Raw genomic sequence first — 27,684 nt, forward strand, 5'->3', positions numbered from 1 at the left:
TGCAAAGCACTTGGACTACGTCAGAAATAGAACAGGGAAATTGTTTATTGTAGGGAATTTGTTGTCACATTGCGTTGCACCGCATCCAGTCAAGCCAGTATCACTGATTATAATGCTATTGTCTTTTGACGCGTTGCGTCGTGCCGCTCAAATCCGGTGTAGACAAGGTGTAATCGCTCTTCTGCAAATAACTTGATTGAATCATATTTGAACATGTTTAAGTTAAGTTGTTATGTTCATTCTACATGAAATATTTCAGTAGATATAACATGTTTCCATTTCGTGGAACCACTGTCCATGATTGAACTTTAGTTTTTGCGGTAGCTCTGTATATTTCTGTGGCACCGCTGTCGAAGAGTAATTAGCTGGTGAAGTGGATTTACTTTCTGTAGAGCTAATGAAAGTTATCATGAGCATTGTAATGTTTGAAGTGGCTGTCATAACAAATGTCAGTAGACCGGGAAGATTTTAAAACGAGTGGTTTATTCATAGATCCATAAGTTATACTTAGAAATACTGTAGAAATACAAACCGGAAGACAGAACACAACGAGCGCAGCGCTAAAAAGGGTTGGGGCTTCATAAGGTCTATAGGCAACTGTAAATGATTTTAGATAAAGTATTTGAATACTTAGTTGCATGTAATGATGTGTGTCACTCACTCTGCTGTTCCACTTGCCTGGTTAACAACACATATTTAAGGCTACTAAAGTTATAACCAGAATGTACATTATATGACCTAAACCACTGTGTGAGGTTACACCCATTGTTTCACAGCTCTGCACAAGTCCTGCATGTTTGCAGTGCAATTATGCTGTAATGTTTCTACAGATGTGCCTTCATCTTTATCTGAAATTCAAAAACCTGATTATTTTAATATACTCTTACTGTAGGAGATTAGTGTAAGTATCATTAAGAAACTGAACTCCCTTTATGATGCAGGAAGCATAACCCAACACACATGGATGTCATTCACTGTGACACATACGTAAATCTTCTCTTTTCAACACTGTCTTCATCTCAGTGCCACATTTTTAGGCTTTTTCTGTTTGATGGAGGACCATATTGTGTGTATGGAGGTGTAGAGATTATGAGCTGTCTAGGGGTCCTGAGGGTGAAAAGAGACAGTTGAGTAAGAACGCCTACTATAGCAACCAACAGCACAGCAATTTAATCATGTCTATGTGAAAGCACCTAGAGGGTCCTCATGTGACTGTGGAGAGCTACAGCTATGGGCCATTTCATGTGCATGGATAGTTTAATTGGTTTAATTCTGATAAATTATGCTTAACAGCCCCTTAATTGATTAATTAGCCATTAAATGCTTTTATCCAAACACTTATAATTGGGACAATCTCTCTGGAGAATCCTGAATTGAACATTCTTGTCCAGACATCATGAATGGTGCCTACTGAAGAACAATTATAGCAGAAATAAATGCAGGTGAATGAATAAACTGACAAACACTTCTAACCCAAGATCATTGCACTGAATCAGAACTTGTGAGCACTGAAGTTGTGAAGGTAACAAAGACCTCTTTGGAATGGAAAGATGACTTTACAGTTTGTTCCAAATAATCATGTGTTTTGACCCATGCAACATTCATCAATGATGCTACTGTGAAGGGAGAAGCATGGAATAGGGCACTTCACTGTAGGTGTCTTGCAGAAGGACACACCGATGGTGGTTCATTAATCATCCCTTGCGGGCTTTGAACCTACAACCTCTTGGTTACCAGCACAGATCTTTAACCACTAGATTACAACACATTAAATATCAGGACACTCTACACAAAGTTCCTGAGGTTAAAGAATATATTTAGTCTCACCTTGAGGATGTGTTATTGCTCAAAACTTTCTCTTTCATGGTCTCTGGAGGTTCTGTTAGACTTCATTTATGTATCAGCTTTGTCTCCGATATTTCTTCAAAAATGAAGAACAGAAACAGAAAAGCAGGAGACTTCAAGGAATTTTTTGTGTTACACAGAAAAACACAACAACATGAGAGTGAGTAAATGATGACAGAATTTTCATTTTTGGATGAAATATCCCTACGATGTAAACCCGAAAAAGTTGGGCTAACTCAAAAAATTTGAATAAAATTTTTTGAGTTATGATGTTCACAATTTTAAGTAAGCAGAACTACCAAGTTTTGAGTTTGTAGTACGCATGCATGTTAATTGCTCCTAACTTGAAGTACTGAGTTAACTAACTCATACATTTTCATAGCAATTAACATAAAAGATTGTTAATTAACTTCTTTTATGTTGAGTTCTTGCTAATCAAATAAGTTATTTACTTCACTGTAAACCCTAAGTTGTCAGAACAAAAGTTGAATGAGAATTTTTTAAGTTAAGAAACTCAAAGTTTAAGTAAGATATTTATTTTGTACTTAACTTGAAATATTTGAGTACGCTAATTTATACATTTAACTTAAAATTATATTTAAAAAAGTTATATCAACGTAAATGTTTTGCTAGCTATAACAAACTAATTCAGAAAATGCCAACATGCTAATTTGCTAGCATGGTATAACACTTACCGAATGAGTATCTGCTCTCAAACCAAGCAGAATGCACCACTTGTCACCATAATGGTAATTCTCCAAAAACCCACATTAACAGAAACTCTTATAAATTAGCATAATAAAACATTAATCACTACTAAATCTCCCACTTACCATTAATCTTGCACAAAAAAACATTATATAACACTTAATTTTAGCATTTACTCTCCCTTTCGAGTGTCATGGGCAAAGCATGCTGGGAAATAAAAAATCCCAGCCCAGTTTCAGTTAAATTTAAGTTAATCTAAATTAAAAGAAATGAGTTCATACAACTCAAAACAATGAAACAGTTCAGTTTACTTGAAATATGTCAGTGCAGTGAACTCAAAAGAAAAATAAAGTTCTTAATACTCATAACAGTTAATTTAACTAAACTAATTTGTTTAATTTAAGTTTGTCCTACTCAAACCAATTAAGTATTTCAAGTTTTAGGGTTTAGGCAAAAGTTTTTTTTTTTCTCCCATTTTATCTCATTGCTGTTGTAGAGCAGAAACAATTTAGATATTAAATAGGCCTAATTTGTGATTTTCTTTGCTATGGTCATTTTATGTTGTTGGTGGCTGTGTGTTTATATGTGCTCAGGTCCTGTGAGTTTCCCTCATAGGAGGTGTAAGCCATAATTAGCATGACAGACATGTGTCCTGTGCTTGTGTGCACACTATTTGTATATATTAAGCATTTACTTTTTGCAAATAATAGAATGCACTTTGTGTGCTTGAGATTTTTCAGTTTACAGAGATTAATTCATGTTTGGTAATGGTAATCATTTAAAACTAAAGCAAGCAATTAGGTGAGAAATAGCATGTCAAATTAATAATAACATTTATGTCAAGTCAAGTCACCTTTATTTATATAGCACTTTATATACAGATTGTTTCAAAGCAGCTTCACAGTAATAAACATTTTGCATCTAGCTCCTTCCACATAAAGATCGGGATTTAACACAACAGCATTAGGTGGAATCATATAATGTCATATGATCTAAATCACCTATAATGAGCACTAGATGCCATATAATTTCATTTAGACTAGATTTGCACATTTTCTGAAGAATCAACACAGGCGATTCTTGCCTATACAAAACTTGTTGGCAGAATAATCAACCTGATCTCATGGGAAAACGTAACTATGTTGTGAGGTGGAGATTTCATATTAATTAGTACAATGTGAATCATACAAAAATGTACAGTTATTACAAAATGGATGAAGGTCCTCCCCTACATGTCACAGGAGCGTAACCAGATTGTACGAATTCATATGAATTAGCTACCATTTTGTTAAAAAGTAAAATGGTTACGAATTGCCATGAAATTGTGTTGGAATAATGCATCCTAAAGGCCTGTTGACACCAAGGCATCTCTACTGTTTGAGCTATAACAATATATAATATATGGTATTTGTCTGCCGTTTTTACGCATTTACCTGAACAGACAAATTGCATGCAAGAATCGGACTGAATTTTCATGCCAAACGTTTGTGTTGACGTGAACATAAATCATGAGTAATAGTAACAGTGATGCATGATTTAGCAAACACCACACAACAGAAAGCTAATGTGAATACTATCCAAGAGTGTCAGAAAACACACTTATCACCTTTTCACCCTTTGTGATCTAAACAAGTGGTGTTGACAGGGTGTGCAGACTGGACATGTTTTGGCTAATCGGCACTTAAAGGGTGTGATAGAAGTGTGTGAGTGTGAGAGGCGTTTAGCAGAGGTGTCACTGAGGCTGTTCACTGTCATTACTTAGCTATGAAAATGGCAGTAAAAAAAGGTGTAATTTATTTCTGGCTTTGACCTTCTTAGGAACCACAGCAGGTCTCTCTCACTCGCTGTCTCGTCTGTGGATTCCTGCCATTCCTGTGTATCATTTATGTTTATGAGAGAACATTCTTTGGCTTTCTATGTGACGATATTCTGGCCACTCTGCTATCCCTTGAGAGTATATGTAAAACTTGCCTTGTCGTTTTGGTCTAATAAAAGAATTTCCTCATTAACACTTACTGTAAAAGCATGTGTTAATGCTGATGGTTTCCTGTGTATGAGTGCTCTACCCTTAAAAAGCACATCCTGTGTCTTAAAAATTTGGTTTAGTTGTTAACTGCTATTAGCTGCTTAGCTGTTAAATGCTTAATTTCTTGCTATGTTTTGTTTTTTGTATGTTTTGAAGACTATATTTTCTTATTGAATGTCTTTTGAAATATCATATGAAATATATGAATATTATTCACACTAACTGTTGTTTATATTGTGAATTAGTATGTGTTTCTGCAGTTTCCACAGAGAAAATGAATCTACATTTGGAAAGAGGTTTTTCAAACATAAATTTTGTTCTTCGCATGCACGTAGCATCACTAATCTTAACATTCTAGTTTTGTATCACATTTTTTGTTGTGCACAGAGCCATGGTGGAGACTTGGCTGGAAGACCCAGGGGGACGACAAACTGAGATGGAGCCAATGGAAGTGGAGACTCATGCAGAGCCGAAGAGCCAATGAGACCACATGAGACCGATGGATCAGGAGATCAAAGCAGAACTGCAGCGATGAGTGTCCGAGGTGGAGCCAGGTTGCCAAAGGACTGAGGTGAAGCCGATGAGACTGAGGACAAAGGAAAAGCCAGAGGGAAGTCAGAGCCCGACAGAGCCGAAGGGGTGGAAGGACGAAGAACAGCTGAAGGCCCGGAAGTCCATGGCTCAGGCGGAGTGACATCTGACCAAGGTGGAGCTGGAGAGACGATGGTCCCAGGTGGAGCCGAGGGAGGGAGGAGCCAAAATGGATCCGACTGGTCAACAAGCCGAGGAGGAGTGACGGGCTAGGTGGCTGAAGGTGGAGCCAGAGGATTCTCTTGTCAAGACGGAGCTGGAGACCCGAAGACCCGAGGCAGATCCAAGCAGCAGAGTGGAGACAGAGGAGGAGCGGAGGGACTGAAGGGAACCAGTGGAGGCGGGGCCGAGGAACTAGCTATTTTAGAAAAAGGAGGTGGGAGAGGAAGGCTGGGTGAGATCACTGGAGACACTGGAGCTTGGCAGGACCAGCAGAGACACAGGAGACTTGGAGCTGGACAGAACCAGCAAAGACACAGGGGACTTGGAGCTGGGTGGGACCAGCGGCAACAGGAAATTTAGGGGAATATCATGATTTTCATATATGATCTATTTTAATTTTTTACTACTTTTTGTGCGCCAAAAAAACAAAATAATCACTTTTCAACAATATCTAGTGATGGGTGATTTCAAAACACTGCTTGGAAGCTTTACGAAACTCTTGTTTTGAATCAGTGGTTCGGATCACGTATCAAACTGCCGAAGTCATGTGAACTATTGAAATTGCGAAACACTTACGACTTAACAAAGCCTTGTTTACTGAAATCACGTGACTTTAGCGTTATTTTGTTTTTTTGGTGCACAAAAAGTATTCTCGTTGCTTTAAAATATTAAGGTTGAACACATGAACTGTTTTAAATATGTTTTTAGTACCTTTTTGGACATCTGAAAGTGTTAATTATCTTGCTGGCAATAGAGGCCTCACTGAGCCATCGGATTTCATCAAAAATATCTTAATTTGTGTTCCGAAGATGAACGAAGGTCTTCCAGGTGTGGAACAACATGAGGGTGAGTAATTAATGACATCATTTTCATTTTTGGGTGAACTAACCCTTTAATACTTAAGTGAACTGAGATCTCTTCTGGGCTATGAAAGAGCAAACTCAGAGCAATAAAGCTGGGTGCTGCAGTGCACGAGTGTGAGTGTGTTTGTGTATGTACTGTAAACTTGTCTCAGTACAGGCAAGTCTGTCTTTTCTCCTGTCTGTATATTCTCTCCTGTCTCTCATTAGGGGCCAGTGGTCTGACCTCAGTAGCCCGTCTCTTGTGTTTAATGACAATATCTCTGGGCTCTTCCTCAGCAGCCAGCACAGATGCAGTGCTCAGCACTTCAGATGTTATCTGCTTTCCTTTCTCATCTCACTCTCCCTCTCTTATTCTCAACTTCAGCCTGTCATATCAGCAGCTCTGCTCTGAAGTATCTGAGTGTTTCTCTCTCTCTGCAGGAACTGCAGCACCTCACAACATTGTAGAGATTTACAGAGTGCTAGTCTTACTGACATTCACACTACCTGTCTGTGCATATGCTGAGAAAGACAATGAGGAAAAAAAGGAGTGAACTTAAAGTTCTGTGTTGTGAATGTTGTGAGTGGTTGCCAGGGCGTTGCTATGCAGTTACCAAAGTGTTTTTAACATCCTTATCTATGGTTGCTAGAGCATTGCTACATGGTTGCTAACATATTCAGAATGTTTTTATTGTGTTGCTAGGTGGTTGCTAGTATGTTCATACTGTTTTTTGCCATGTTGCTATGCAGTGACAAGGGTGTTGTGGGTGGTGGCCAGGGGGTTGCTATGCGTTTGCTAAAGTCTTTTTTTAGCATTATGCACTGAAGTTTTGAAAGCATTGCTAGGTGATTGTTATTGTTAACATACTGAGTGTTTGAGGCTGTTTCCTCCGGAGGTCGCATTTGAAGGCTGCATACGTCATCGAGGCGGTCTCATTTAAGAAAAGTAACCATTAGAATGCAAAGTAAGAAAGAAATTACAGTATTTTACACCTCATGAGGAATAACAGTCAATTTTATTATGGTTATTTGTCTTAAATAAGACATCCTTGATGACGTATGCAGCCTCCGTAATGAGATGCAGCTAGTGTTTTTAGTGTGTTCTTATGCAGTGGTAAGTTTGATGTGGGTGGTTGCGAAGATGTTACTATGTGGTTACTAAAGTGTTACAGAGTGTTTTAGCACACCAATCTACAGTTTCTCGTGTGTTACTATGTAGTTGCTAACATATTCAGAGGGGTTTTTGCAGTGTTGCTAGGTTAAGAGCGTTGTGGGTAGTTGCCAGGGTGTTGCTATGCTGTTGCTAAAGTGTTCAAAGTGTTTTAAATTAACTGCTCTGCAGTTGTTATGGCATTGTCATGTGGTTTCTAACAGGAGGTTCAGAGTGTTTTTTTCCATGTTGCTATGCAGTGGCGAGGGTGTTTTGGGTGGTTGCCTGGGGGTTGCTATGTGATTGTTAAAGTGTACAAGGTGTTTTTAACGGTGTTTTAACATATTCAGGTTGGTTTCAGTGTCTTGATAAGTCAGATGCTTAGAGTGGTTTTTGATCTACTATGCAGTAGCAAGAGTGTTATGGTGGTTGCCAGGATGTTGCTATGTGGTTGACAACATGTTCAGACTATTCTAATGTGTTGCTATGCATTTGTTCGGCTCTTCTGTGTGCTTGCTGAGGAGTTGCTAGGTTGTTCTGAGCGGCTACTAGGTGGTTGCTAGTCAAAAGAGCTCCACTGATTATTGTTACTGCCACAAAACACGCATGTTACTACATTGTAGAGCTGCACGATTCTGGATAAATTGAGAATAACGATTTTTTTTTTTCAAATAGAGATTATGATTCTCCCACAGTTATGAACAGACAACTAAATAAAATAACATGTAAATTACTAGAGGTTCTGACAAAATAATTGCTGCAGTCTATTTAAAAATGTGTGATTTAATGATTCAATGATTCACTCTTTTTAGGCTTGTTCGAGATGCATCGGCACTGCGCGGACCGATCGGTGTATGACATCAAAGTACTGTGAGAGCGATTCAAAAGCATAAGGAGTAGTCTGCTCTCCAATCACTTATGCGGTACTTTGATGTCATACGCCGATCGGTCCAAGCAGCGCCGATACATCTCGAACAAGCCTAAAGACTTCACTTGTTTCATTACTGGATGAATCAGCATTTTTGAACAAACCTCTTAAATGAATGATTCAATGACTCACTTATAAATACTTTACTTGTTTCATTACTGAATGAATCAGTGTTTTTAAACGATTCTTTTGAATGAACTATTCAATGACAAATACATTTTAACAGTCACTTTCTGCCACCTAGTGGCGTAACAATGTAATCGATGCAATCATTATTTGATGCTATTATATTACTTTCAAAAGGGGATTTGCTCTATTTTGATCACTACCATAGACATAAGTCTTTATATCTGAACTATAACTTTTATCCCAGTACTGTGATAATTTTAATTATTGTCAGACAGAAATAATGATACTGTGTGGTTGAAAAGACTGTTTGTGAATCTGTTTCATACCTAAACATGATAACTGTTCTCTCTGGATCAGCGTCAGCGCGAAAACAGATTTGAATGTTCCGGTATGATTTTGTCAAAGGTTTAATAGACAGAGGCTTATCATTGTCATTTAGGAATAAGATCGCGTTGGTGTTTGAATCGCGATCTTTTAGCGATTAATCGTGCAGCTCTACTGTATTGTTACTACCACGAAAGATCATATGTTACAGTATGTACAAAAGTACCTGTTTACAAAGAGTAAATGAAATACATTAAATAGCTTTTGTTTGTTTGTTTTTAATCATAATAAAATAAAGGGGTAAGAAAAGGTAATTCAAGATGCTTCTCAGGTAAATTTATGTATCTTGTTATAGGAATGTTTCTTCCTATTTTCTTCTTTTCTTTTTTCTTTTTTTTTTTTTTACTGGGAAACAAGACACAAATACTGATTTTTTTTTTTTTTTTTTTTTTTTTTTTTGCAGTGAAGAGGGCTGAAGCAGATTGTGTCAGAGAGGAAGAGGAGTGAAGGAGAGAGACAGGAACTGATGAGGTAACACAACTCAGTGTCAGCTCCAGATAGAATCATCACCAGGAGGTGTGAATTGAACCTCAGCCAGAGTGTCTGTCGATCACTGATATACCACCACACATTCGCTGTGTTTCTCTCCTCGCTTTATTTTCTTTCTCACTATCTCTCTCTCCACTATCTCTTTCTCCTCACAGGCCTACCCGTCTCCCTCTCTCGTACCATCTTCCCTCTTGCATCTGTTGCGGTGCAGCAGGCCAGATGTTGTCCTTGTCAAACTCAATATCAGATTTCCGTAGTTTTCCGTTGCAACAGCTGAGCTAAGTGGGTTACTGCCCTTCCCCATTAGTCTGAGTCTTAATTGATTTACCCATAATTCTTTCACCAAACATCTCACTTAATTTTCATGCTCAAATAATCCATAAGAGGGACATGGGAATAGGGAGATGAGTTTATCAAGCGTGAGACACTACGTCAAGCTCAGAGTTTCCTGGACAGTGGAGAGAAAATGTTAAGTTAGAGGATGTCAGAATAAGTGAGTTAAGCAGGTGGAGACACTTCTATGTTGATTAGTGAGATTATTTGAATATGCTTGTAGTGAACTTTGATTGGCTAGTAAATTCTAAAACTGAACATTAAAATGTAAGTATGTCAATTTCATTGTCAAAAAGTAGTGCAAATAATTAATACTTTATTGTCACATTTTAAAGAATTATATTTAATAACCTTTTGTTATGATTTAAGAAGCACACTTATTTTGATGTGTTGACTAACATTCTAAAGCACATGTAAAGTGATTTGATATTATATGTAAAGGTAATATATTTTAAGGCAGAGGCTAATAAGTGCAAATAAGTGCAAATAGCAATATTGTCATGATCCCAGCCTGTGTTCCCCTGTCGTGTGTGTGGACTTTTATATTATTTCCTGTTTTACACCATGTTTTGTAGTCCTCTGTAGTTTTTCATGTCGATTCGTCTCCCCAGGTGTTTCTTATTTCCTTGTTATCTTGTTAAGCCTGTTTCCCCTTGTGTATATATACCCCAGTGTTTCTAATGTTCTTTGTCTGGTGTTGTCCTTCCATGGATGTTACATGTGTGCGCGCTTGTTGTCAGTTTTTCCCTTCATGTCTGGATTTATCAGTTTTGCCTGGATTTACTTTTATTATGTTTGTTTGAATAAATGTTTGCTGCATCTGGATCCTACTCTCGTTCCTCTGAAACAGCCACCGTTACAAATGTGCTTTTATGCAGAGAAAATAGTACTGTATACCCTTTAGACACTTTATTTCCTCTTTTCAAATATTTTCTTCATTTATATTTAAAATAAACAATACTCCGAGCTGAGTTATAGGAAGAATGAGTTCAGAAAAAGGTGGATTCGAACACATCAAAAGCTAACACCACCCACCTTACTCTCCACTTCTGCTGTCATCAGATGGGTTTCTTTTCTAATTTTGTTTTGCTCAACCAGACATTGGTGGGCAGAGTTAGTGTAAATAGCCCCCGCCAACAATGCGGGCTATTTGCACTTGGTGTAAAAATAGACAATCTGATATAAGCTTCAATAGAAATTACATTAAAGTATATATGTTAGTTTGACATAAATGCTTGTCAGCACATTCAACAGTACACTTTAACCATATTTTAAATACAATAGAAGTCATTTTAAAATTAAATAGAGATGCACAGATGTTACAACCAATAAATCGGAATCGATTATAATCAGGGCCGATTATAGCATGTCAATCAAAAGGGGACGGAGAAAGACTCATACTTTGTGTGGAGAAAATCTATCTTGTGTTGAATTTAGGTTAAGTTAACACATCAATAACGCATTAACAGTTAAAAAAACGACATTAAAGTAGGCTCTATATGACCCTATGAATCACCTGTTGTTCAAGCCAGGGTTGCCAGGTCCGCAGTTTTTCACTACTTTATTTTTTGCGTGTCTCCCATCCAATAAGCGCAAAGAGCTTTGTGCTTTGTTACTTGTGATAAGAAACAAAGTCACAAATTTCAAATTCTGTACATTTTATCATGAAACTCAAACAAATGGCATTTTGACGCTATTAAATTTGACATGACAGATCACTGTAGCGCCTCAATTCAAGCGGCAGCACGGAGCGCAAGTCTTTTCTTTCACTTTAATACAAGTTATAGATCGAAAAAAACATGCATGAACATCAGAAGGTATGTTGAAAAGTACAGTAGCGCTGGAGAGAGCTAAGCAGGAAGGCCTAAAAACAGATGCAGAGGCTGCTTTGATTCCTTATCATGTAAGTAACACTGGGTTTTGATTGTCTGGAGCTGCTGTGCTGTTGGCGATTAACAACAAACTCTTGTTTGTATTTACTCATGTGTACTGTACATTCATTTTTTGTGCTTCCTTGTCGTTCGTTCATCATCTGCGCTTTATTTTTCGTGAAGCATTTTGTTGTGCGTCAGCTGTGATAAACAGACAGTGGCCAGATAGTGAGAGTTTTGCAGTTAAACTACTGCACACTGACAACTACTAAAGAATGTAGTGTTTAGCGGCATTGGTAGTGCATTCGCCTTGCATGCAAGCAGCAATTGGGCCGGGGTTCGAGACTGACTCGGAGCAGGGTGGTTAGGATTGAAGTGTAAGTTTTGGTGGCGGAGCAATGAAGAGAGGGGTGGGTTTGTTTGGGTTGATTACAAATATCAACAGTGTTCAACAACGAATTTGAGAAATCGCATACAGCACCTTTAATCTGTTTTTCAACCACGGATGTCAATTAATAAAGCACTTTAACATTGCGTTTATTTCAGGGAAGTTATCCAATGTTCACAGTTCGTTAGTTAGCTGTAAATAAACACTAGAGAGGAGCTTATTTACTGTTAATGATATAAGTATGTTTGAATAAATTTGCTATGAAGACAAGTGTTTATGAAAACTACCTTATATGCAACTGAGTTGCATACAAAAATTTCAATTTTTATTTGAGTGTAATTATTATATCTGTAAATAAATATCAGTTGAATATAATAGCTCTGATGTTCATTTTAACCACTAATATTATAGTAATGTACCAAATGAGAGGGCTCCCTGTATAGTTTGCAGCATTATTTTGATTTTGATCTCTATTTTGACATTAATTATTTGATTTTCCTTAAGAAAATCAAACTATCAGTATTGGTATCAGAAGATTGGTATCATTCTGAATAATCGGCTATTGGTATCGGCTGAGAAATTTTGTATTGTTGTATCTCTAAAATATAAAGATGTACTAAGTTCTACTTAAATGGGTTAAAAAAAGCACTCTAAAGTTTGGCTAATTGCATTTAATATAAATTTACACTGTAGTATCTTTTAATTTTAATTATTATTTTTTTTAATTGCAATTAAGTCCACGAAGACATTACATTCAGTTTGCGCTTAAGTATATTCTTTTAAAGTATAATATTTAGGTAAAAAAGTACCCTTTTTAAAAGTATGCTAAAGTGTACTTCTTTTTCACAAGGGAAAGCATGTTGCAGCAGACTTGATGCGACCAAATGTTGCCACAGTGGTTCTTGTAAGCTTTGGAATCAAAGTTTAAATATGAGGAAGTGCTACAGAGAATTGGGAACCATGGAGGAGGGAAATAACGGCTAAAATTTAGGGCATAGTGCTGCGACCAGCTGATGCGGTCAGCTGTCAAATCGCTCCAATCACTACCATTCTCCTATTAGACACGGGACATATATACGTGGCATTACTGCCCGGTAAGTATGCTCAAACTGCTCGCAACCCTCCCTCCCTCCCCATTATAAGCATGAGCATATTACTGGGCACCTTCTGGTTGTCGTCTTTTTTGTTTCAGATCACTAAGGCTTTTAAGTCCTGGCTGGCATGGACCTCACGGCTGAGAGACACTCATCCTCATAACCAAGCTACAGTATAGACGTCCCACTGCCACGTCCCACTGCCATGTCATGTTCGCTTTTAAGTGTCTTAACTGTCTATGTATTTTCAAGCTGATGGTTCCGGGGGGTTAATGTTAAAGCTCTTGTATGTTTAATTAATTTTGGAGCAAGAGCCCCCATAAGGAACCTATACCGCCAAAGATAAATTGTGTTCAATAAACTCAAGTAACTTGCCAAAGTGGTCCTGTCTGAACTATTCATTTAAATAGTTGCAGTGCACTTTAGCATTGCTTGAGGGACTGTGCCGGGCTCAACAGTTAGGATTTAATTCTGCTTGCCCAGTCAAGCTAGTAGTTCAGATTTCTACTCTTGCTGCCAACAATTTCACTGGCCAAAAAAAAAAAAAAAATTGTATACATTTAAAGTGATCATTTTATATTTGCATTAATGGTTTGAAAGTCTAAAAAAGTTGAAAGTTTAAAGTGTATCATTGTAACAGTTATTTAATATTTATTTTTATACTACAGGGCTGTGGAATGCTCGAATCTGATTGGCTGACAAACGTTATAAGGTGTGCAATTTTCAGGGAAACGCATGGCTAAAGTAGTTCCAGAAAGTCCTTGACTGCATTACATGTCCATATCACTTCGCTAAATGATTTCAGTTATTTCAAAGGTCATAAACAGCCTACAAAAGCAAAAGAGCTTATTGTCAGCTCTGCTCTGACAATTTTATTGGTAAAATAGTTTAGCAACATAAATGCTACATGACATTTTCACAAGCAAGGTAATAACAGCGCTGTTCTCAACTGCGTTAATAACTATAGTAGTCTGCTATTAATGGCTCATTTAACTCTAAAATGACATTTTGGAATTAGCAACGGAGGCGTGGGATGGGATGCGTAAGAAATTAGTCCTACACACACTAGAGCATTTTAAGGACAAAAACCTGACAAATATCTGTGAATACAACATCTGAACAATGTTTTGAGACATTGCTAGCACCATGTTCTACTGCAACAACGCCAAGGATCTACTGCTTTGTGTCGTGGCCACATAAAATGGGGTCATGAATTGAGAAATCAACTTTTCCTTCAGCTTTTGATATATGAGAGGTCATCATATTATAAGAATATCCTGTAAGTTTCAGAACTAAAAACTTCCTTGTTAGTCCAATAAAAGCTTTTATTGACACCAGGCCCAGCGAACGGCTCGTCCCAGAATGTGCCTATCTATGACATAGATAGGTGAAACACCGTCTCCGCAGAAGAAATCAACACTTACTTCATCATTGCAATGTTAGCCCTGCCCACTGGCGTGTTACTGAGATGATGAGGAGAAAAGAATGATACAGGACTACAAATAACATTACCTTTTAAAGTATCCTAATGCTAGGAATATGGTTATTTATTTTCAACAATGTGAATGTCTCAGTTGTGCATTATTTATTTGTATTCGGTACATTTCACTATGGATTCTTTGGTAAATCAATAGCATTTCAGCACAGGCTTTGCAAACAGACTTTTATGATATGGACCTGACAGTAATGCAACAACATGTAAGTAACTGTGTTAATTCTAATGCCTGATCTGATATGTAATGTTTAATGTACAGTCAGATGTTCTTTTTTGTGTCAGTAAATCAAACCAGTGACTAAACGGTCAACTTCACGTTGTTTCTCTTAGTAGAATGAAAATAATCTGTTTAAACAGTGATTAAATTATACTGTATACACAAAGCGATCAAAGAACGCTCCCTGTACAATTGCAAGAGCTGTCAATCAAACAGTGCAAGTGGCTGAGCTCCGGACTCATGCCAAAACTCCCGTTTTATTCAACAAAAAACGTGCAAAAAGTTTTCGAGTGAGTAATTCTTAGCTATTTCATATGCAAAGATGCTAGCCAATCACAGCAGTGGGCATTTACACTGAATTCTCACAGCAGACACGCCCCATAAAACAGAGCATTCAAATCAGAGGGCTAAAATCAGGGTAGGAAAAATGCCTTTTATTTCTAAATTATGACAAATTTTGATGTAAAAAGCATACTAACATTATAAGTGCACCCCAGGAAACATTATAAAACAATAAAACAAGGCAGTTCATGACCCCTTTAACACTTCGGATGTGTATTATTTTCTAATAATTCAACGGGCTGGAGTCAGTTATTTTTTACTCAATGCCTTTCTAGCTCAAACAGTAAGGCGATTTAGAACCACCTGGTGGTTATCTTGATCTTGAATACGTGAATGCGTTTCCATGATTTCCATGCATTCCTGATCCACCATACCTAAATAAACAGTAACACTTTATTTCGATGGTCCACTTTAGACATTTTTCTAACTATAAGTAACTCTGCAACTATATCCCTGTTTACACCTGCCATTAAGAAGCATTTTCGACACTAAATACAGGTGTAAATGGGGTATAAAACATTTTGAGCTTGTCCACTTTTGACCTTTGTCTACTTGTGATTCGACTGGCCAAAACACATCTTAATACCAGGTGTAAACAGGGCATGCATGTCAACTAGCAGCCATTAGAGTATTAGTAGACTGTCTGCTTAATATCTACTAACACTTTATTTTGATGGCCCCCTAACAGACTCTAAGTAACTTCATCAACTTATTCTACTTAATCAAACCCAAACTTAACAGTCTACTACACTCTACTAATACTGTAATGAAAGTTAGTTGACATGTAGTTGCAAAGTTACTTATATGTCCTAAGTGGACCATCGAAATATAGTGTAACAAAATAAACAGCCCAAAACCGAATACAGTACATATCGACACCTCCATCCGGTGTGATTATGGTGGCGTCATGGGCAGAAGGGTCGGACAGGAGTGAGACTGCCGGGCAGACAGCGGTGGGCCAGAGGGCAGCTATGTTTAGCTTCCAGACACACGGCAGGTCCTGAGGATAATGGAGGATATAGGAACACGTCTGAGAGCGTGTGTTAGTGGGATTACAGTCAATTCCCTCTGATGCTCATCTGGGAATTCAAATGAGTCTGGGAACATTGTGGGAGCACTGCATGCAGGTTATGATGGAGAAACCTCATCAGTTGCTAATATGGCACAACATGCTTACAGACAGGCATGAACGCAAGCATCCTTCTGTTTGCCGTGAGCATTTGACTGATGGGAATTAATTTGTTTATTTCTTTTTTCTGGCACAGACACTTGAAAGAGGCATAGGATGAGAGATTGAGAGGGTAGAAGAGGACGAGGAAGAGAGTGTGAAAGGGAAAAATGAGAAGAATCCTATTTGAATGAAAATCATATTCAAATCCAGGGTGAAGAATGAGCTGCAAAAGCAAGCGGCCTTGAGGGTTTTGCATAATGGCTGCCAAAGCTAACGTTACAAAGCTGCTCTGCTGGAGTAAACAAATGCTGAAAGAGACTTAATATTGAGGTGGACGTGTTGTTTGGTGTGTGTGTTTTTACAGACACCCACTCACTCTCTCACCTGTCTTACCTGTGTGAATGTGAAACCTGAAGCGTGCATTTTATTTTGGATTCGTGCCTCACTCAATTAATGCATGTCTACCGCCGTTTCTCCATCATCATCAGCAGAGGATAGGCACATGCCATTCTAAATGTGGTGGTAATTAGCGCGTTTAAACAAGGCAAGTCAGTCGCACAAATAAAGCTAGCCGATTAAAGGCCCAGCCACATTAAAAGTGGATTATCTTGCGTATGTAAATATCCATCCTCATTTTCATCAAAGTGTCAGGGATCCAAAGCCAGAGCTGCCATTAGGGAGCTCAGGTGTGTGTGTGTGTGTGTGTGTGTGTGTGTGTGTGTGTGTGTGTGTGTGTGTGTGTGTGTGTGTGTTCTTGTGTACATGGTTTATGAGGACACAAATGTGGATAATAACATGGGTATTACAACGTAAACATGGTTTACGAGGACACTTCTTGTGTCAGGCTGGGGATAAAAGAGTGTTGAGATATTGCTTTGGCATGAGATTACTAGAAATCATTCTCACTTCTCAACAGAGCAAATGTTGATTGAAAGAATGAGTGCAGTCCAAATACTGATAACCCCAAATTCAATTATCTAAATGACGACATGAAATAGACAAGTGTTGTTTTCAAATAAAATTAATTGGTATAATCTCACAAAACCTGTCAAGAGGTTTGTCCTGTCATGTTTTTGAAAAAGAAATAATATTTAGCATAATGCAAATTAACTTTATTTTAGAACCATTTATATTTTCTTCATTCCACACAAGCTTTTAATGAGATATTCATTATATATGAATATAAATGAAAATAATTTTGGAAAGCAATTTATAGCAATTATTTAAAAAATGTACACAGATAGGATTAAATTTCTTTAATACAAAATATCATTTAATTTTGGTATTTGTGTGTGTGTGTGTGTGTGTGTGTGTGTGTGTGTGTGTGTGTGTGTGTGTGTGTGTGTGTGTGTGTGTGAAATATGACTTGTCCTTGACAAGCTTCATGAGTTTCACCCAGTTAACTAGACTAACCTTAACTTGAACCATACCCATAAACGAAAATATTTTGTGTGTATTCAAATATGCCACATCAAAACGTGAAGTGCCCTTTTTGACGTCAATGATACCAAGCGCCATTGGATCAAATGGCCTATTAAATATGCACAAGTGCAAGATTTGATAGCTACAGCCTGAGGGGAATATTTTCTGTGAATAACAGCCTAAATTTCAGTCTGTTCCTCACACAAATCTTTCATATGATTTCATAAAAGAAAACTCAATAAGTAAAAATACATTGAATCAATTTACGTTTTAAGGATTTTGTCACCAGAAATTTTAGTTTGGTCTTATTTTGTACTGCTAGGTTAAGCACCCACACACAAACACACAGTGCCAAATGTTCCAGACCAAAGGTGCCGGTTGTCTCTTGTCTTCTTTTCTTATTTCCATTTTAGCTTCCTGTCACTGAATAATACCTGCAGTTGGCCCCAGAGGGACCCAGGATTCACTCCTCATTTGAGCAGCCACACAAAACACAAATACTCACCAGCACTCAATTAGAGCAACTCTCTTCACAGCAAACCTGTAAAGCAACCAGAGACCTAAGAGAATATAGCAGTATAGTGAAAACATGAATCATGGCGCACTTATATAATCCCTATATGAACCACCCCCTTGAGTGCAAATCATTGTTGCCCTGTTTCCTTGATATGAAATAGCCATTCATGTACGTTACATATATGCACACGTAGGTGGAGGGCAATTACTTCACAAATATAGAATATTGTGCTATGTTATTAGAACCTTGTGAAATTACCAAGTGAGCAATCACTGACTCACACTCATGTCCTTCCAAACCTGTGTTACTTTGAAGACAAAAGAAGATATTTTGAAAAAAGTCTCTGTGTCTGAAATCGCATACTCTATAGTAGGTACATTTGGTTTTAAAACTTTGTGACTGACTGTTAAAAAAGTATGTTCTATATGGTATGAATTTGTGTAGCATGAATGAAATTTGGATGTTCTACATCTGCCATGTTGTCACTGTCATGTGACCTACGGCATCAGTTGAGTTCACAAATCCTCTCCCATGGCCTCATGGGATTATAAAGTGTCCATCATGTGCACTTCAGAATCTGTAGGTCATCTGGGTACTTTCCGCCTACTTTTATGAATACTATGAATTCAGACACACTACTTGGCTCACATACTGTTTTTCACCTACTATACAGTATGGAAGTAGCATAGTTCATAGTTGCATAGTTAGCATAGGTCAGTGATATTTGTCTATACAATGAAAGTCAATGGGGTTCAGTCTTGTTTTGAACAAAAACAGTTCTTCAAAATACCTTCTTTTCTGTTCCACAGAAGAAAGGAAGTCAAACAGGTTTGGAAACGACAATATGGTGAGTAAATGATGACAGTTTTCATTTGAAATTTCAGTTGAAAAATGTAATGAACTATCCCTTTAAAGGGGTGGTTGATTATGATTTCAGTTTTTTAAATTTAGTTGGTGTGTAATGTTGCTGTTAGAGCATAAGCAATGTCTGCAAAGTTACAATGCTCAAAGTTCAATGCAAAGGGAGATATTTTCTTTTAAAGAATTCTCTGTTTAAGGAATGGCTGCTAGGGACTACAACAAGCTTCTTCCCGGGTTAGTGTCATCACTAACCCTAAAATTTACATAAACCCTGGCCCCGAGAACGCACAACAAAGGGGGCGAGGCCATGTTTGACTGCTTATAGAGAAAGGAAGAGTTGTTGTAGTAGAGTGTTGTTACCATGCTGTCATTTTATGCCAGACTGCTTCACAAACGAGGGTCAATTCAATGCTGGATTTGCACAAAAGATTAACATGACGGCACATGCTAATCTATGAGTTGAATCAACTCCACAGCAACTACATAAATTTATCAACTAACCATTTAGAAACATCCAGATGCATTCTAAAAGTTGTAACTTCTTTCTGAGTCTCTTCATCAGTGTCCGACTCTGGTTTGAACAATGTAAGGCTGAAAACTGTTACTGACAATCGTCATTTTGGCTACGTGAGATTCTCCAGCTTTGTTGTTGAGCAACCGAAGCAAAGGCTGTTAAAGCTCTGCGCTCTCCTGGAAAGGGGGCCGGGAGCAGCAGCAGCTCATTTTCATTTAAAGGGACACACACAAAAACGGCGTGTTTTTGCTCACACCCAAATAGGGGCAAATTTGACAAGCTATAATAAATGATCTGTGGAGTATTTTGAGCTGAAACTTCACAGACACATTCTAGGGACACCAGAATCTTATATTACATCCTGTAAAAGGGGCATTATAGGTCCCCTTTAAATGAAGATATGACATTATGAACCTCAGCAAGTAGTTCTACCAGAAAGACTCGGGAGGCAAGGAAACATTTGAATAAGATTTATTTAACAGTTTGTATGCAAATATCGAATAGATGGAATGATAAAGTTCTTTGGCGTAGGCCCCGTCCAGTACAATCCGGAGGGTAGCAGACGTTTGCAGATCCTGCCTTAAGATAAAGGCAGGGGCAGAGCCTACCCCCAATGTATGGACAGGGACCGACCTGGTGGTGGTGGGGAGGATGGGGGTGAACGTGGGCGTCGGTATCTGCGAACATAATAGTGGGTGGGAACAGAACTTATATACTCAGGTGACGTGTAATGATTGGTTAGATAGTGAGTAATGATGTGCATTAGAATCTTCCAGGTAGAACTTCTGCTAAAGCTTCCATTTCTTCAGAAGTGCTGATTCTAGCAACCTGGTAAACACAACTTTGTTTCCTGGTGGAATGATAAAAACCGTGCATTATGAAATTGCAGAAATTGTGCCGAAGCCAGCCAATCAGATCTGGCGATTTTAGCCAGCTCTTGGCATTTTGTGTAAGCATCAGACACAGACAGTGTGAACTGTCCGCGGGCAGCTCGTGGGCGTCCCATCTGAAGGTGAGGCTAGGTATAACATAATTTGACCTGTGAGTGTGTGTCTGTCTATCTGGAAGAGAATTGTTGGATGAGAGTCTGGTGTTTATCTGGCGGACGGATATTCACAGACGGCAAGATTAAGTGCTCTTCTGTATGCTAACAGCTAACTTCACCAAGCGGCAGTCTATGCTAAGCGCTGTGACTCATGCCAGGGCACACGCAATTCAAGTTTTGGTTTTACACACAATCTCAGCCTGATTTGTGCTCTCAACAACTTAATTGAGGTTTGAGATGTTGAGGTTTGTGTGGAGATGTTGTAATGCTAAAAAAGAACACAGTATTGTAAATGTGGGTGATTGTAAAAACTGGTTTGAGAAAGATCATGAATTAAATTGAACAGAAAAGGTTTGTATTTATGGTTGCTAATGGATTGCGAGTAACGTGTGGCTAATGTGTGAGGGATGAATAAAAGAGAAAGGTGGTTCACCACTGGCCACAAGTAGCACATTAAATATTTTATTAGCAAAGTAGCAATGTACAGCTCGAATAAAGAAATTCTCCACCTTCATAAGACATGCTAGGGCTGTTTTTAGTGCTGTGAGAGGGCGCCAGGTGGTCTGTCAAAAATAGGTCACCGTGATTTTGCCAACTAAGACGTTCTAACTTTCCTGTCTGAAAATTTAGTGCTAACTCTATCCCTACCCCTAAACCTAACCCTACCCATAACTTATCCCTAAAATCAGAGAGAAATGATAGGTGAATAACACTAATGTAGAAACACCTAACTCTGGTTTGTAGGCCTAAACTTGACATAAACTGTAAACATATTCCTCAAATCTGATTGGTTAATTGGAATGTTGTTCCAGGATCAACAAAGATGTTGATCAAGGAACATGTTGTACTTGGTAAAATCAGGTTCACCTCAAAAATATGAGAAAAAAAATGACAAAATGTATTTTAACTATAAAAACTAAAATATGAATTTAGCTGTGGGGAAAAAATATTTTATCCTTAATAATTTATTTATTTAGAAACATACCATTGCAGTGTGCATATTAATAATTTTTGTATTATTTTGAGAATTTAAAGTATCCTCTTTAGCTTGCATAATAATTATATGGCAATATTAAATATAAACTTGAATTGGAACAATACATTTGAATTGGAAATGTTTCTCTTATATTTTAATATTTATTAGATGTGCTGTTAAGTAATATAGTAGGTGTTCCAGTTTTTTTTTGTTTTTTGTTTTTTACAAATATTTTCCAGATAATATTTTAATAATTTTTTTAAATAATATTTATTTATTTTTTTAATAGTTCAGTTTTAAAATATTTGTCTTCATAATCTTTCATTAAATAAAATGAATGAAAATTAAACGTCTTTCCTTTTTTTTCAGCCTTTCCCCCATCAAACTCTTGGCACCATTCTGGTACGTTATGCCCACTTTTCACAATCTATTGAATTCCCAGGGGATAAAATCAATCTCTGTCATTTTTATTGAATATTCTTTTTGAATATTCAGTTTTAATTAGAAATACATCACATTATAGATGTAAAATGTGTTGTGAATGGAGTTTCATGTGAAGGCTGACAAGCTTTACTTGTGTTTCAGTGTTTGGCTTTAGAAAAAACACAGATAAGTTGTTTTCTTTGGATAAAGAGTAGAGTACGTGTCGTCCACACTAAAAAAATGAGTTTGTTGTTGTTGTTTCCGGCATGTCTGTCAGATCAAAATCACTTTCTCTCTCACTCGCCCTCCCCCGTCCTCTTTCTCTTTCCTGTTTGCTCATCCTTTGAAGTGATAGAGTGTGGGCTTGAGGGCCGAAGTGACTCCTGAGAGAAAGACAGAAATGGAGGATGAAAAAGAGAAGATGAAAGGATCTTTTGGTCTTGTAGAATAGCGGAGATGGGTGGAGGGGGGTTTGGCGGTGGTCTTACATTTTTGTTCCTCGACAGTTGAGGGTAAGCTAAGCCAAAGGGGGTCAAGGAAATGCTGACATGCTGAGGCAAAATCTCTGTGTCAAACTATGGGCTCCTCAATCCCATCGATCCAGAACTTCCTGCAGGAACCAGATTCAAACTTTCTTTTTATCTAACTTATCTACAATTTTCAGTAACGTTATAGTAGCTCAGTAGCAAGTTAACATTTTTATTAAGTTTATTAAATATAGAAAATAGTATAGTCAGCTACTTTTTGCTAGTAGCCTGACTGTTGTTTAATATTGCACATTCTTTCCAAGTCTGTTTATTTCCTTATCTTAACAGAAACTCACCTCTTTAGCAGGATCTGACCCAACAGGAAAATCCAGACTACAGTGGATGCCTTCTGGTGTTGTTTTTTTTATTCTTTCAAAATTCTTTCTATTTGTAATGTGCCTAAGAAACTAAAATCTAAAAAGCATTCCTCTAGCACAAACAGTAGAGCATGGCGCTATGGCAACACCAAGGTCATGGGTTTGTTTCCCAGGGAATGCATGAACTGATAAAATGCAATGTAAGTCGCTTAGGATAAATGCCAAATGCATAAATGTAAATGCAAAATCCCAGAATTTCGTGAAAACATTTATCCAATATAGCATACGAGCTGAGAGAAATGTTGAAATTATTATACATATAAAATATACACTATTTTTTAAAGGTTTTTTTTTTAATTTTTTTTTTTATGTTTTTGAAAGAAGTGTCTTATGTTCACCAAGGCTGTTTCCTTGAAAAATACAGTAAAAACTGCAATATTGTGAAATATTATTGCAATTTAAAAGAACTGTTTTCTATTTGAATATATTTTAAAATGTAATTTGTTCCTGTGATCAAAGCTGAATTTTCAGCATCATTACTGCAGTCTTCAGTGTCACATGTTACTTCAGAATCATTCTCATATGATTTGCTGCTCTGATTATTATCAATGTTGGAAACAGTTGTTATGAATTAAAAAAAAAAAAAATCTTACTGACCCCAAACTATTGAATAGTAGTGTATTTATTTCATTCAATCCCAAAAATTATTGTTAAATCTAAATAATAGCTTAGCAACACGCTAACATCAAAATATTGATAGTCTCAGCCTCAGACTTCATGCTCATGATCCTTCAGAAATCACATACTCAGATGTCATGCCCACGGACCATTGGCTGAACGTCTGATGCATATGGCACACAAATTTGGAAGCACTTCAGGAGTTTCGAAATCGTCATCTAATTGGATGAATTCTACAGGATTTCCACAAGACGCACGTGTCATGTTCTTTAACGGTCTGCCTGGAAACAAATCTTGATGCCAAACCCTCTCATGGAAGAAGAAAACCGTCATGTTTACAACTGTGTCAGCGAAAGTTAAACGCTCGAAAGTTAAACGTGAAGTTTGTGGCATAGACTCTTTAAAATACAAGTTTTACACACTGGTCTGTTTTTGTAGGGACATCAACATTACATTTTCATGCCCCTAAACATGAACAAAACAAACTGTGATTGGTTGCTTTACAAGTCAGTCAGATGCCTCTTGGGCGGTCTTTGGCCAATCAAAGCTGCTATGAAATCCAGACCTTCTGTTGTCAGTTTGAAGGTCTGGCTATGCGAGACTATTGATATCTCTACTGAGCCAAGCCTCCCAAGTTCTTCTCATAAGAAGTGCTATTTGTGTTGCTTTTTGCATAGTGTCCCAAATCAGAGGTGCAATTTCCTGTTATGATGCTGCCAGTGAAAGCTGCTGCCTTTGTAGACAGCAGACAACAAAGTGGCTCACCAAGATTTAGAACATAGTTTTTGGCCTATTATTCGGTTAGAATAATAGGATTGTTCAGTTTGAGATGTCACTCAAATGGGGTCATTGATAGACAATGGGGAGGAGCTAATGAGAATGTTCTGAAATATAATGCCTGTGTTAGAATAAAAGAGATTTGAGAAGATCTGAGCTCTCAACACGCTTTCATCCATTAATGGTGACAGATGTTCATTATGAAGGTTTACTCAGTAACTAGACTGTTTGTAAGGTAGTTGACAAGTGTGTTTGTGTGTGTGTGTGTTTGTAAATGTGTAAACATTAAAGAAGGAGAACAGACAGAAACAAAGAGACAGAGAGAGAGAAAGGAGAAGTAAATAAGAAAACACAGACAAAGCAGGTATCCAAAAATAAATGTCTCATCTAACACCCACACACAGGAACACATGCACCAAATAACCCACTAAATACAGACCCGCTTTTCAGTTTTCTCTTTCCATTGGTCTTACCACCCTACAAGGCAAGAGATTCATCAATCATGTCGAGACAAAATAGTGTCCGTTTACTGCCGACAGCTGACACTGTGTATCAGACCTGTTGAATGGGAAGGTTGTTGACACTGTGCATCTGCTGGAAATTAAAAACAGAGACTGATGAGGGGATCAGACGAGTGTTGTTGTTTTCTCACGCACACAGTCTGTCTGTGCTGCCCAGCGGACCTTATCTCCCCCTTGTCCATGTCTCCATCTCGGTACCACCTGCTGGGCTCGCCGGCACCTCTCCGCTGCTGGTGCCCGCAGCTCGTGCCACGCTGGTCACTACCATCTGGTGAATGTCAGCATGACTCCTGCCGCCCTGGCAGAGAGTGGATGGCCAGGTGGTGCTTGTGCCACCCCTCCCCCAACACCCTCTCTTTCTTATTACAAGAATACAGATATGGTTAAAGGCTTGTCATAAAAGTCACCTTAAACTTGTTTATATTTCTCTTGAGCATATATAACTAAAGTAGGTTAAAGTCGTCATGAAATCAAAATTGACCCTTTTAACTTTCTTCTTGCATGTTCCTGGTCTTCTTCCAACAAAATATTTGTCGCTGTAACCTTTTGTCGAAATGTAATAACTTACTCCTCCTCTGAAATGACTTTCTTTTCAGATGACATCACTAAGGCCACTTAAGTTCTAGTCTCAGCCTCAGACGTCACGGACCGTTGGCTGAACGTCTGATGCATATGGCACACTTAACTGGAAACACTTCAGGATTTTCGAAGTCTGGTTGGTTGAATTCTACAGGATGTCCCGGAGACGTGTGTGTCGCATTCTTTAACGGCCCGCCTGGAAACAAATGCCGTGACGCCAAACCCCCTCGCGGAAGAAGAACGCCGTCATGCTTACAACTGTGAGAATGAGCGCTTACCAGGATCAACTAAATGCTGGATTTTCAAAAGTATGTGAAGTTCGAGGCTCCATTATTGCAGTAAACTTGCACAACGTTCTTGAATGAATAATTTATTAGATGCACACTGGTCTGTTATTGTAGGGAAATCGCCTCTAAACATGACGCGGAACAAAACGAACTGTGATTGGTTGCGTTACATGTCAGTCAAACCTCCTCTCGGGCGGTCCTTGGCCAATGAAAGCTGCGATAGAGTCCAGACCTTCTGCCGTCAGTCTGAAGGTCTGGCTATGCGAGACTACTTAAGTTCTAACCAACAGGTGCTGCTGATGTTTCTGGAGGAGAGTAGTCTGCAAACACACATTAGGTTCTGGCTCGAACGCCACAATTCAATCAGTTCCTAATGGATAATAGTCCCGCTCTATGTTTGTCTTGTTGGATATCCTATTTCACATGGAAATATGTGACATTATGGAAATAAAATGAGTTGCAAACACCTGATCTGAATTTAAAATAGCGTTGCTGTAGGAGCTAAAAAAGTCCAAGGGACACATCAAGACACTGCTGGTAAATCCAGCTAAAACTAGGTTAAGGTTAGGCTTTGTCATTGATGGTCACTAGCAGGTCCAGTCTAGTTTATTTGGTTGATCAGCTGGACTTTTACCTGGAGGACCTAGTGGTTATTCTTAGTCAAGATGATCACTGGTATCAAGCCAAAGAAATAGCAACCATGATCCAAAAACCAGCTTCACCTCTTTAAAGGGTTAGTTCACCAAAGAAATTCATATGTGTCTGGGACAACATGAGTACATGATGACTGAATTTTCATTTTTTGGTTAACTAGTTCTTTTTGATCTGTATTTTCCAGTGGGGTAAGGTGTATGAACATTAGATTTGTCCATCTAATTTGTGGATGTGCTACTGCTTCTGTTCAGGTAAATAAGTCGTTGCCGCCAGTATATTGGCTTGATTCCTCTTAGGTACATCTTCTTCTAGCTAGATCTCTGGTTATTTTCATGTTCACAGCTTGAAATGGCCACCTGTCATTTAGGTCAGGGGCCTGCAAACCAGCTGTCAGCCTTACCCCTTTCTCAGTCTCTCTATCATTCTCATTTATCTCATCCTCTGAAGGTCTAACATCACCAATACTCCCAGGCCCCAAGGGGCCAGTCATCTGGAATGGCCCTAACACAACTGGAAAATTGGCAAGTTTGGCTGGATCTTCGACTGAACTGAAGAAAGCCCTTATGTGGAAACCCTCTTAGTGCTTTTACTTGAACTGGTGTCAGCAGGCGGACAGGAAGTGCACTAGTACCGAGCTTTCAATTCCTGTCCTCCTCAAGAAGGACAGATAAAAGCTAATTCCTGAGGTCGGTGTTGAATGTCAGGCTTGTTGTGATACAATTGAAGAGGGAAGCGGTACTATTGAGAGAAAGAGAGAGAGGTTGGGAAGGGGGAGGTGGGGGGATGGAGAGAGTGCTGGCCATCTGTGCCGCTTTTGTCCTGCTGTGTTTCAGGTAGGGGCAAGAGGAGGACTGTATGTTCTGGGTTTGGCAGGTCAGGATGGAAGACCCATGGGGGACAGACAACCCGATTGTCAGTCTTGGGCATCCAGTCATGGAGGTGTGGTGGAGAGTGCAGCACTGTCAGATCACATATGGATGCAGACATGCACACACACAATCACGTGACTTGCAAAATAACCAGTCGATTGCTTCTCAGACGTTTCCTTGTGGGGAACTGTTCAACTTTGAAAAGGAAACTAGATTATTACATTGTACAAATATGTATGTACAAATAGATGTCGGTGGTTGCCAGAGCATTGCTATGCAATTTCTGGGGTGCCCTTGGTAGATATGGCTCGGGTCCTTTCAAGTCTATCAGACTTTTTTTTCTCATTTTTGTTCACCTGGTTGTTAGTCCAAAAGCCATGCAATTTCATATCATATGTCTACAAACATTCTTCCAAATATCTTCCTTTGTGTACAGCAGAACAAAGAAATTTATACAGGCTTGGAACAACTTGGGGTTGAGTAAATTATGACAGAATTTTCATTTTAGGGTGAACTATTACTTTAAATACTCAGAGTTAAGAGTTTGGCAGA

At 38.3% G+C, this 27,684-nt stretch overlaps 1 long non-coding RNA gene across 2 annotated transcripts; it reads left to right on the plus strand.

Annotated features, from left to right (window-relative positions):
- Positions 1-4,627: 4,627 nt before the first annotated feature.
- Positions 4,628-13,319, plus strand: LOC127521766 (uncharacterized). 2 transcript variants are annotated; one of them, XR_007932464.1, is made up of 3 exons: positions 4,628-4,875; positions 4,967-6,178; positions 9,169-13,319. It is a non-coding gene; the product is annotated as an uncharacterized LOC127521766 (long non-coding RNA). The 2 variants fall into 2 exon arrangements; XR_007932463.1 differs by having other exon boundaries at positions 4,628-6,178.
- Positions 13,320-27,684: the final 14,365 nt, after the last annotated feature.

The sequence above is a fragment of the Ctenopharyngodon idella genome, chromosome 10 (assembly GCF_019924925.1).
Source record: "Ctenopharyngodon idella isolate HZGC_01 chromosome 10, HZGC01, whole genome shotgun sequence".
NCBI lineage: Eukaryota > Metazoa > Chordata > Actinopteri > Cypriniformes > Xenocyprididae > Ctenopharyngodon > Ctenopharyngodon idella.